At 39.0% G+C, this 12,107-nt stretch overlaps 1 long non-coding RNA gene across 1 annotated transcript, besides 3 other annotated features; it reads left to right on the top strand.

Annotated features, from left to right (window-relative positions):
- Positions 1–348: part of a mobile genetic element that runs on past the window's edge.
- Positions 349–3,216: 2,868 nt separating this feature from the next.
- On the top strand, positions 3,217–4,906 carry Su(Ste):CR42424. Its single transcript, NR_026618.2, has one exon. It is a non-coding gene; the product is annotated as a Su(Ste):CR42424 (long non-coding RNA).
- Positions 4,905–6,057: a mobile genetic element.
- Positions 6,058–7,744: 1,687 nt separating this feature from the next.
- Positions 7,745–9,477: a mobile genetic element.
- Between the last annotated feature and the right edge of the window lie 2,630 nt (positions 9,478–12,107).

The following is a 12,107-nucleotide window of genomic DNA, read 5'->3' on the forward strand; positions in this document are numbered from 1 at the left end:
TTTTAAATTTATTTTGTGATAATATGTACATAGATTTGGCTATTTCTAATCTATTTTCAAATAATAATAACGTTAAGGCAATGCAAAACAAGAATTTTTCGCATGGTGCCAATTGATCAAAAATAATATAGATTTAAAGTCTAAGAACTTCTGAGGTGAAGGGCATATTTTGTCAAATTTATATACATACAGCTGTCTGCTATCACTGTATGCGCAGAAGTGCTGTTCGCTGTAGCGCTCTCCGCTCTCTCGCTCTCTAACAAAAATTCGAGAGAGCCTGGAGCCACCTCTAGAGCCACGGCGAAAAAATCGTATGGCGTTATGCATCTTATTATTTTAGTGTCTTTGGTCCTGTCAACCCTTTTAGCAAGTGTCAAAAACTCAAAGAAAAAGACGATGACTTTGAAGTCTACAAGTCATATTTCTGTGAACGAGTGAACTGGCAACATGTCGAGCCTGTAAGTAACTAGGTTTTTCCTATAGAAATTATAGCAAGTCACAGTAAAATCTTGAACACAGAACAACAACAACAACAGCAGCTGGATCAATTGGTTCCTCGGAATCAAGGGCAACGAGTTCCTCTGCCACGTGCCCACCAACTACTTTCAGGACACGTTCAACCAGATGGGCCTGGAGTACTTCAGCCAGCACTGGACGTGATCCTGAAGCCGGCGTTCGACAGTTCCTCGGGCTTGTTCTACGACGATGAGAAAAAGTGGTACGGCATGATTCACGCCCGATACATCAGGTCGGAGCGTGGCGTGAATGATATGCACCGAAACTATATGAGAGGAGACTTTGAATCGTGTCCGAATATCTCCTGTAATAGGAAGAACACCCTGCCAGTGGGCCTCAGCGATGTGTGGGGCAAGTCAACGGTGAAGATCTACTGCCCACGCTGTAAAAACTACTTCCATCCTAAAACTGATACACAGCCATGTTCGAGCCCAGCTTCCCGGACATCTTCTTAACGCAGCTGCCGAACTTGAGACCGCCCCTGGACGACCCACGGTAAGTAATTCTCCGAATATAGTCCTGGTTGTTTTCTAAACAAAGCGCTTGAACTTGCAGTCCCTATGCTTTCTGTTGCACCAGAAGGCCTTGATGCCACTTAAATCGCCCAAGTCCTCACCAAAGAAAATCGGATCCTCGGCCAGCTAGTCCTCCTCCTCGCCCCGGCATTCCGAAGTCAAGCGCTTCAATGTTCTTCTAGGGATGACGTGATTTTTTAACTCCACACAAAAGAAAGCAGAAATGTTTGTCCGATATATTGTTGTTGCAATTAAACAGATTCCGAAGTGCGTTGATATGGCCAGCTACCACCTACTAATATACCTCATACACCTCTCCTCTAAATACTTGGTTCAAAGTGTTCGGTCCAAGCTGGTCATATCAAGCACTCATGCGAGTAGCAAAGCATACTTTTCGTTAATAGTGGTAATCACCTGGGTATAATAATAATATTAATCAATAAAACATTCAATTCAGTTTTTTATTTAATTTTATGTTAAAAGAGTTTCCAAAAGTGTTTTCCTGACTACATCAAATACTTTTTGATAATTTAATTTCTTTAAATTCTTTAAATATACAAATTCTGTTTTAATGTATTATAGGAGTGAGTAGAAGGTTAAATCATTATTTTCAATTTCAAATAAAATTAAAATTTTGATTCCATCATTTTTATGTAATTCTTTTTGTAGAGTATTCAATACTGGCAACTTCGTATTTTAGTTTGATTTCCCATGCTGTTTTTGGTTAATTTCCAACATACCAGATTGATTTCGCGCGTAAATTTAAACGCACTTTATTGCCTTTTTGGAAGAACGTTGCTTCAAAACGGAAAATCGAAGGAAACCCTGACCGGACCTAAGGGACAGCCTTGGGGGGAAAACTGGCAGTGCATTTTCCCAGCCCCAAAGATTTTCCCCGGCAAGTCGGGGAACTTATTATGAAATAAAAGAACTAATACTTATTATGCCAGCCGAACATAAAACGAATTTTTGAGTCTAGAGTTCCCATCTGCAAGGGCATGACAGAGTCCTGGCAAAGACACTAGAATAACAAGATGCATAACGACCATACATTGGTTTGGCACTATGCAGCCACTTTTTTAGTGACGGCCAAAATTGCTCTCTTTCCACTCGCTCACGCTGAGAGCGTAAGAAATCTAAAAATAGAATTTGCTTGCTTGCGTGAGTAAAAACAAGAGACGAGAACGCGTATATGTGTGCATGTTGTGGTAGAAGACGATTTTCGGGCCGAAATAAATTCTGATCGAAGAAACGAATTTATATTGTACATATTAGGGTAGTTTTTTCCAATTTCGTAGCAATATGATAAAATAAAATAATTTTTAAAAAAATTAAAGCTTTTTAAATTCGTTTGTTAAAATCGAATTAGCTACCGTTTACACATTTATATTTATGTTTAATTCTAATTTGTCTCTCATCTGACAATCTTTTAAAAGCGAAATATTTTTTTGAAACACTTTTAATCTTAATGTTACATGATATTAAGTCACATGACTTAATAAATGTACTAAATAATTTAAGGAAGTACAATAGAAATTATTATAGCTACTGTAATTTCATAAATTTTCTAAAAAGAAGACATTACGTTGAGAAATAAATATTTCATAAAAATAAATTTATAAAATAAATAAACATATAACGGTTTATTGCAAAAGTCATATCAAAGACACTAGAATTATTCTATTATTAGTGTCTTTGCTTTGGTCATATCTTGAGGCACGAAGTGCGGACCGAGCACTCAACAATTATTGCCTAATTATTTTTTCACACGACACAAGATCAATACTCTAATGACAAATATTCTTATATAGTCATTTTTTAAATTTATTTTGTGATAATATGTACATAGATTTGGCTATTTCTAATCTATTTTCAAATAATAATAACGTTAAGGCAATGCAAAACAAGAATTTTTCGCATGGTGCCAATTGATCAAAAATAATATAGATTTAAAGTCTAAGAACTTCTGAGGTGAAGGGCATATTTTGTCAAATTTACAATGCATGAGCATACGTGTGCACACATACAGCTGTCTGCTATCACTGTATGCGCAGAAAAGAGCTGTTCGCTGTAGCGCTCTCCGCTCTCTCGCTCTCTAACAAAAATTCGAGAGAGCCTGGAGCCACCTCTAGAGCCACGGCGAAAAAATCGTATGGCGTTATACATCTTATTATTTTAGTGTCTTTGGTCCTGTCAACCCTTTTAGCAAGTGTCAAAAACTCAAAGAAAAAGACGATGACTTTGAAGTCTACAAGTCATATTTCTGTGAACGAGTGAACTGGCAACATGTCGAGCCTGTAAGTAACTAGGTTTTTCCTATAGAAATTATAGCAAGTCACAGTAAAATCTTGAACACAGAACAACAACAACAACAGCAGCTGGATCAATTGGTTCCTCGGAATCAAGGGCAACGAGTTCCTCTGCCACGTGCCCACCAACTACTTTCAGGACACGTTCAACCAGATGGGCCTGGAGTACTTCAGCCAGCACTGGACGTGATCCTGAAGCCGGCGTTCGACAGTTCCTCGGGCTTGTTCTACGACGATGAGAAAAAGTGGTACGGCATGATTCACGCCCGATACATCAGGTCGGAGCGTGGCGTGAATGATATGCACCGAAACTATATGAGAGGAGACTTTGAATCGTGTCCGAATATCTCCTGTAATAGGAAGAACACCCTGCCAGTGGGCCTCAGCGATGTGTGGGGCAAGTCAACGGTGAAGATCTACTGCCCACGCTGTAAAAACTACTTCCATCCTAAAACTGATACACAGCCATGTTCGAGCCCAGCTTCCCGGACATCTTCTTAACGCAGCTGCCGAACTTGAGACCGCCCCTGGACGACCCACGGTAAGTAATTCTCCGAATATAGTCCTGGTTGTTTTCTAAACAAAGCGCTTGAACTTGCAGTCCCTATGCTTTCGGTTGCACCAGAAGGCCTTGATGCCACTTAAATCGCCCAAGTCCTCACCAAAGAAAATCGGATCCTCGGCCAGCTAGTCCTCCTCCTCGCCCCGGCATTCCGAAGTCAAGCGCTTCAATGTTCTTCTAGGGATGACGTGATTTTTTAACTCCACACAAAAGAAAGCAGAAATGTTTGTCCGATATATTGTTGTTGCAATTAAACAGATTCCGCAGTGCGTTGATATGGCCAGCTACCACCTACTAATATACCTCATACACCTCTCCTCTAAATACTTGGTTCAAAGTGTTCGGTCCAAGCTGGTCATATAAAGCACTCATTCGAGTAGCAAAGCATACTTTTCGTTAATAGTGGTAATCACCTGGGTATAATAATAATATTAATCAATAAAACATTCAATTCAGTTTTTTATTTAATTTTATGTTAAAAGAGTTTCCAAAAGTGTTTTCCTGACTACATCAAATACTTTTTGATAATTTAATTTCTTTAAATTCTTTAAATATACAAATTCTGTTTTAATGTATTATAGGAGTGAGTAGAAGGTTAAATCATTATTTTCAATTTCAAATAAAATTAAAATTTTGATTCCATCATTTTTATGTAATTCTTTTTGTAGAGTATTCAATACTGGCAACTTCGTATTTTAGTTTGATTTCCCATGCTGTTTTTGGTTAATTTCCAACATACCAGATTGATTTCGCGCGTAAATTTAAACGCACTTTATTGCCTTTTTGGAAGAACGTTGCTTCAAAACGGAAAATCGAAGGAAACCCTGACCGGACCTAAGGGACAGCCTTGGGGGGAAAACTGGCAGTGCATTTTCCCAGCCCCAAAGGCACGTCGGGGAACCTATTATGAAATAAAAGAACTAATACTTATTATGCTAGCCGAACATAAAACGAATTTTCGTGTCTAGAGTTCCCATCTGCAAGGGCATGACAGAGTCCTGGCAAAGACACTAGAATAACAAGATGCATAACGACCATACATTGGTTTGGCACTATGCAGCCACTTTTTTAGTGACGGCCAAAATTGCTCTCTTTCCACTCGCTCACGCTGAGAGCGTAAGAAATCTAAAAATAGAATTTGCTTGCTTGCGTGAGTAAAAACAAGAGACGAGAACGCGTATATGTGTGCATGTTGTGGTAGAAGACGATTTTCGGGCCGAAATAAATTCTGATCGAAGAAACGAATTTATATTGTACATATTAGGGTAGTTTTTTCCAATTTCGTAGCAATATGATAAAATAAAATAATTTTTAAAAAAATTAAAGCTTTTTAAATTCGTTTGTTAAAATCGCCGCTCGAATTAGCTACCGTTTACACATTTATATTTATGTTTAATTCTAATTTGTCTCTCATCTGACAATCTTTTAAAAGCGAAATATTTTTTTGAAACACTTTTAATCTTAATGTTACATGATATTAAGTCACATGACTTAATAAATGTACTAAATAATTTAAGGAAGTACAATAGAAATTATTATAGCTACTGTAATTTCATAAATTTTCTAAAAAGAAGACATTACGTTGAGAAATAAATATTTCATAAAAATAAATTTATAAAATAAATAAACATATAACGGTTTATTGCAAAAGTCATATCAAAGACACTAGAATTATTCTAGTATCTTTGCTTTGGTCATATCATGAGGCACGAAGTGCGGACACAAGCACTTAACAATTATTGCCTAATTATTTTTTCACACGACGCAAGATCAATACTCTAATGACAAATATTCTTATATAGTCATTTTTTAAATTTATTTTGTGATAATATGTACATAGATTTGGCTATTTCTAATCTATTTTCAAATAATAATAACGTTAAGGCAATGCAAAACAAGAATTTTTCGCATGGTGCCAATTGATCAAAAATAATATAGATTTAAAGTCTAAGAACTTCTGAGGTGAAGGGCATATTTTGTCAAATTTATATACATACAGCTGTCTGCTATCACTGTATGCGCAGAAGTGCTGTTCGCTGTAGCGCTCTCCGCTCTCTCGCTCTCTAACAAAAATTCGAGAGAGCCTGGAGCCACCTCTAGAGCCACGGCGAAAAAATCGTATGGCGTTATGCATCTTATTATTTTAGTGTCTTTGGTCCTGTCAACCCTTTTAGCAAGTGTCAAAAACTCAAAGAAAAAGACGATGACTTTGAAGTCTACAAGTCATATTTCTGTGAACGAGTGAACTGGCAACATGTCGAGCCTGTAAGTAACTAGGTTTTTCCTATAGAAATTATAGCAAGTCACAGTAAAATCTTGAACCCAGAACAACAACAACAACAGCAGCTGGATCAATTGGTTCCTCGGAATCAAGGGCAACGAGTTCCTCTGCCACGTGCCCACCAACTACTTTCAGGACACGTTCAACCAGATGGGCCTGGAGTACTTCAGCCAGCACTGGACGTGATCCTGAAGCCGGCGTTCGACAGTTCCTCGGGCTTGTTCTACGACGATGAGAAAAAGTGGTACGGCATGATTCACGCCCGATACATCAGGTCGGAGCGTGGCTTGAATGATATGCACCGAAACTATATGAGAGGAGACTTTGAATCGTGTCCGAATATCTCCTGTAATAGGAAGAACACCCTGCCAGTGGGCCTCAGCGATGTGTGGGGCAAGTCAACGGTGAAGATCTACTGCCCACGCTGTAAAAACTACTTCCATCCTTAAACTGATACACAGCCATGTTCGAGCCCAGCTTCCCGGACATCTTCTTAACGCAGCTGCCGAACTTGAGACCGCCCCTGGACGACCCACGGTAAGTAATTCTCCGAATATAGTCCTGGTTGTTTTCTAAACAAAGCGCTTGAACTTGCAGTCCCTATGCTTTCTGTTGCACCAGAAGGCCTTGATGCCACTTAAATCGCCCAAGTCATCACCAAAGAAAATCGGATCCTCGGCCAGCTAGTCCTCCTCCTCGCCCCGGCATTCCGAAGTCAAGCGCTTCAATGTTCTTCTAGGGATGACGTGATTTTTTAACTCCACACAAAAGAAAGCAGAAATGTTTGTCCGATATATTGTTGTTGCAATTAAACAGATTCCGCAGTGCGTTGATATGGCCAGCTACCACCTACTAATATACCTCATACACCTCTCCTCTAAATACTTGGTTCAAAGTGTTCGGTCCAAGCTGGTCATATAAAGCACTCATTCGAGTAGCAAAGCATACTTTTCGTTAATAGTGGTAATCACCTGGGTATAATAATAATATTAATCAATAAAACATTCAATTCAGTTTTTTATTTAATTTTATGTTAAAAGAGTTTCCAAAAGTGTTTTCCTGACTACATCAAATATTTTTTGATAATTTAATTTCTTTAAATATACAAATTCTGTTTTAATGTATTATAGGAGTGAGTAGAAGGTTAAAACATTATTTTCAATTTCAAATAAAATTAAAATTTTGATTCCATCATTTTTATGTAATTCTTTTTGTAGAGTATTCAATACTGGCAACTTCGTATTTTAGTTTGATTTCCCATGCTGTTTTTGGTTAATTTCCAACATACCAGATTGATTTCGCGCGTAAATTTAAACGCACTTTATTGCCTTTTTGGAAGAACGTTGCTTCAAAACGGAAAATCGAAGGAAACCCTGACCGGACCTAAGGGACAGCCTTGGGGGGAAAACTGGCAGTGCATTTTCCCAGCCCCAAAGATTTTCCCCGGCAAGTCGGGGAACTTATTATGAAATAAAAGAACTAATACTTATTATGCCAGCCGAACATAAAACGAATTTTCGAGTCTAGAGTTCCCATCTGCAAGGGCATGACAGAGTCCTGGCAAAGACACTAGAATAACAAGATGCATAACGACCATACATTGGTTTGGCACTATGCAGCCACTTTTTTAGTGACGGCCAAAATTGCTCTCTTTCCACTCGCTCACGCTGAGAGCGTAAGAAATCTAAAAATAGAATTTGCTTGCTTGTGTGAGTAAAAACAAGAGACGAGAACGCGTATATGTGTGCGTGTTGTGGTAGACGATTTTCGGGCCGAAATAAATTCTGATCGAAGAAACGAATTTATACTGCACATATTAGGGTAGTTTTTTCCAATTTCGTAGCAATATGATAAAATAAAATAATTTTTAAAAAAAATTAAAGCTTTTTAAATTCGTTTGTTAAAATCGCCGCTCGAATTAGCTACTGTTTACACATTTATATAGTGACATATCCATAAGTCCCTAAGACTTAAGCATATGCCTACATACTAATACACTTACAACATATACACCCCAATACAACATACACTACTCCGGATGTACCCAACAGATAAAAAAAACCCCAATTCTAGATAAGTCACCCACTGGTAGTCTAAACATCCGTCCCCTAATTTAAACAATTCCTTGCTTAAGCCTCACCCCATCGTCACATTCCCACGTTCAAAGCTCGGAGCCGCAATCCCGAAAAACAAAAGTATCGATTTCAATAAACAAATTATAAGAATCTAAGAGCACTTGTATCCAAGAGCAAATGCACTTGAATCCAAGAGAAACGCAAAGCTTTTTCTCTTCACGATCAGAATCCTAAAGTCTAAAGTCCATATTAGAAAAGCTCGATACCGAGGCTTGAACGTCAATCAAATCAGAATAATTATCAGAGTTCAGTTTGAGACCTAATTGTAAAAGGTCGGTGTTCTTCTCAAATAAAAAGATTGTAATCATTTAGTGAAATAAAAATTATATTTTTTTCACTTATAAATATTGCAAGTATTTAATTATATTTATGTTTAATTCTAATTTGTCTCTCATCTGACAATCTTTTAAAGGCGAAATATTTTTTTGAAACACTTTTAATCTTAATGTTACATGATATTAAGTCAAATGACTTAATAAATGTACTAAATAATTTAAGGAAGTACAATAGAAATTATTATAGCTACTGTAATTTCATAAATTTTCTAAAAAGAAGACATTACGTTGAGAAATAAATATTTCATAAAAATAAATTTATAAAATAAATAAACATATAACGGTTTATTGCAAAAGTCATATCAAAGACACTAGAATTATTCTAGTGTCTTTGCTTTGGTCATATCTTGAGGCACGAAGTGCGGACACAAGCACTCAACAATTATTGCCTAATTATTTTTTCACACGACGCAAGATCAATACTCTAATGACAAATATTCTTATATAGTCATTTTTTAAATTTATTTTGTGATAATATGTACATAGATTTGGCTATTTCTAATCTATTTTCAAATAATAATAACGTTAAGGCAATGCAAAAAAAGAATTTTTCGCATGGTGCCAATTGATCAAAAATAATATAGATTTAAAGTCTAAGAACTTCTGAGGTGAAGGGCATATTTTGTCAAATTTACAATGCATGAGCATACGTGTGCACACATACAGCTGTCTGCTATCACTGTATGCGCAGAAACGAGCTGTTCGCTGTAGCGCTCTCCGCTCTCTCGCTCTCTAACAAAAATTCGAGAGAGCCTGGAGCCACCTCTAGAGCCACGGCGAAAAAATCGTATGGCGTTATGCATCTTATTATTTTAGTGTCTTTGGTCCTGTCAACCCTTTTAGCAAGTGTCAAAAACTCAAAGAAAAAGACGATGACTTTGAAGTCTACAAGTCATATTTCTGTGAACGAGTGAACTGGCAACATGTCGAGCCTGTAAGTAACTAGGTTTTTCCTATAGAAATTATAGCAAGTCACAGTAAAATCTTGAACCCAGAACAACAACAACAACAGCAGCTGGATCAATTGGTTCCTCGGAATCAAGGGCAACGAGTTCCTCTGCCACGTGCCCACCAACTACTTTCAGGACACGTTCAACCAGATGGGCCTGGAGTACTTCAGCCAGCACTGGACGTGGTCCTGAATGTGGATCAGAATCAACATACCCCATAAACCCATTATGCTTTCCCTTTGAAAGATTCTTTGTCATAATGTCTGCTATCATCTCATTCGTAGAAGTGTACTCTAACACAACGTGACCCTCTTTCATGACTTCTCTAATGAAATGATATCGAATGTCAATGTGCTTCGTCCTAGAGTGATGAACCGGGTTCTTCGCTAAGTGCTGCGCACTCAGGTTGTCGCCATGCATAACCGTCGGGGTCTTCAGATCACCGCATCCGATCTCCACTATTAGCCTTCGTAAAGCTATAGCTTCCTTGTATAGTTCCTTGATATATTGCGAATGGCCCAAAGTGATTTCTCCAAGGTCGCCATCTCGTTGCACCTCCATGCCTTAGAACACCGTCGAGCTTGGAGTTCCACTCTCTGCCTGACTGCTTCAAGCCGTATATTGCCTTCCTCAGCAATAACACCTGGTCGGGATTAGCAGCATCTGTGAACCCTTGGGGCTGCTTCATGTACACAGTATCCTATAGCTCGCTATTTAAGTACGCCGTGCATACGTCCATGTGATGCAAGTACAATTGCATCTCTGCTGCCAATGCCAAAATGAGCCTCACACTCTCGAGCCTGCACACGGGTGAAAAAGTCTCGAAGTAGTCCACTCCGAACTTCTGCGAACACCCCTTTGCTGCTAGTCGTGCCTTGAAGCGCTCAATTCTACCAGAGACGTCTCGTTTCAGGGAATACACCCACTTGCAAGCCACACACCGGCGATTTCTTGGTAAGTCAGCCAGCTTCCATGTCTCATTTGCAAGTAGCGCCTTGTACTCCAGGCCCATTGCCTCTTCCCACTTTGCAGAATACTGCGAATTGATGGCCTCCTCATAGGACTTGGGAATTTCGACGTCGCTAGCCATCAACACGCCAAGTACATTGTATTGCTTCTTCGGGCGCCCTGGTCTGCCCGTCCGAACAATCTTTGGCCGTCCAGGCCCCACATCTGTGAGGTTGCGCCTGAGTTCCGAGACGAAGACTCTCAAAGCGTCATCCCGGAATTTTTCACATAGAACCGCTGCTGCCGACGCTTCGTAGGACATGGTTGCCTTGTTGGTGAGCAAGGTGAGTTTTTTCTCAACCTCGTCATAATACTGGAGAAGCGTCAAGCTTCCCTGTCTGAGGGTGCCTAGCTCTTGCTCGACAACGTGTATCGGGCGCTTCGAGACGACTTATGATCGCATCGAAATTCAGTATGGTCCCAAAGGACGGCGGAACTGCATCAGCAGGGCCTTTAACTTTGCTCCTGATGATAACTACGGCCTGATAGTGTCGCGAACTATTTTCATTTGCCGCTAAAATCTGGAAGACATTCATCACAACGGACTGATTCGGTGACATCTACTGGGTTGTAAACATTAATTGGGAAAGCTTCTGTTCGCACGGGGGTAATCTGTATAGCCGCGACTTGGCCGGCAAGATCCTGAATTTTTTTACGCAAGTCAGCCTCCCTGCATTGGCTTTCTAAGGCTTGTTCTTGCAACGCCCTTATGAGAGCTACAATCTGTTCTGTTTCGAGAGACATTTTATTTGAACTAAATGCGTTAGCTGGAATGCTTTTATGTACAGAGTTTTCTGTCGAGTCGTCGCTTTTGGACTCTGAGTCGCAAGCGACGTCGCTAGTGGACTCCGAGTCGCTGGAGTATTTCTCAGAATTCCTATACTGTCGAAATGACTCGCTCATGGGGCCAAACAGTACGGCGAAGGGGTCGCGGGGGCTGAGTAGCCGCTTTGGCACAAAATTGCCACCGCAAAGCATGCGCCGGAATCGGGTAGCAAAGTGTAATGGGGCAACAACAATAAGCTCGAGAAGGCTGTGTTGTCAACGCATCGAATCCAAGTTTCAATGACACGACAGTGTCCCGACGATGCACAAAAGTGGAACGAATAGCGCACAATAGAACATAAACTGCAATTTAATCAATCTTTGCGACAGTGTGCAAGAAGCACATTAGGGTGGACAAATAAAACCCGCACGGTCAATCAAAATTCAAAATTCAATATTTAAATTTCACAATTATAACATGAATTAAACTTAATAAGATAATATAACAATAATAATAAACAATAATAAGTTTACTAATTTAACATCTATCATTATATTATAATATAAATTTAATTTAATAAGATAATGTTATAATAATATAATAAGTTTAATAATTTAGTTTAATTGTTTTGGAACTGCAGGTCAACGTGATCGCACAAAACTCTTTCTTTAAATATTTAACGCTCTTTGTAAAGGCAGTTTCGAGTGTTTAGATAAGGAGCTCACTTACA

This window comes from Drosophila melanogaster, chromosome Y (genome assembly GCF_000001215.4).
Source record: "Drosophila melanogaster chromosome Y".
NCBI lineage: Eukaryota > Metazoa > Arthropoda > Insecta > Diptera > Drosophilidae > Drosophila > Drosophila melanogaster.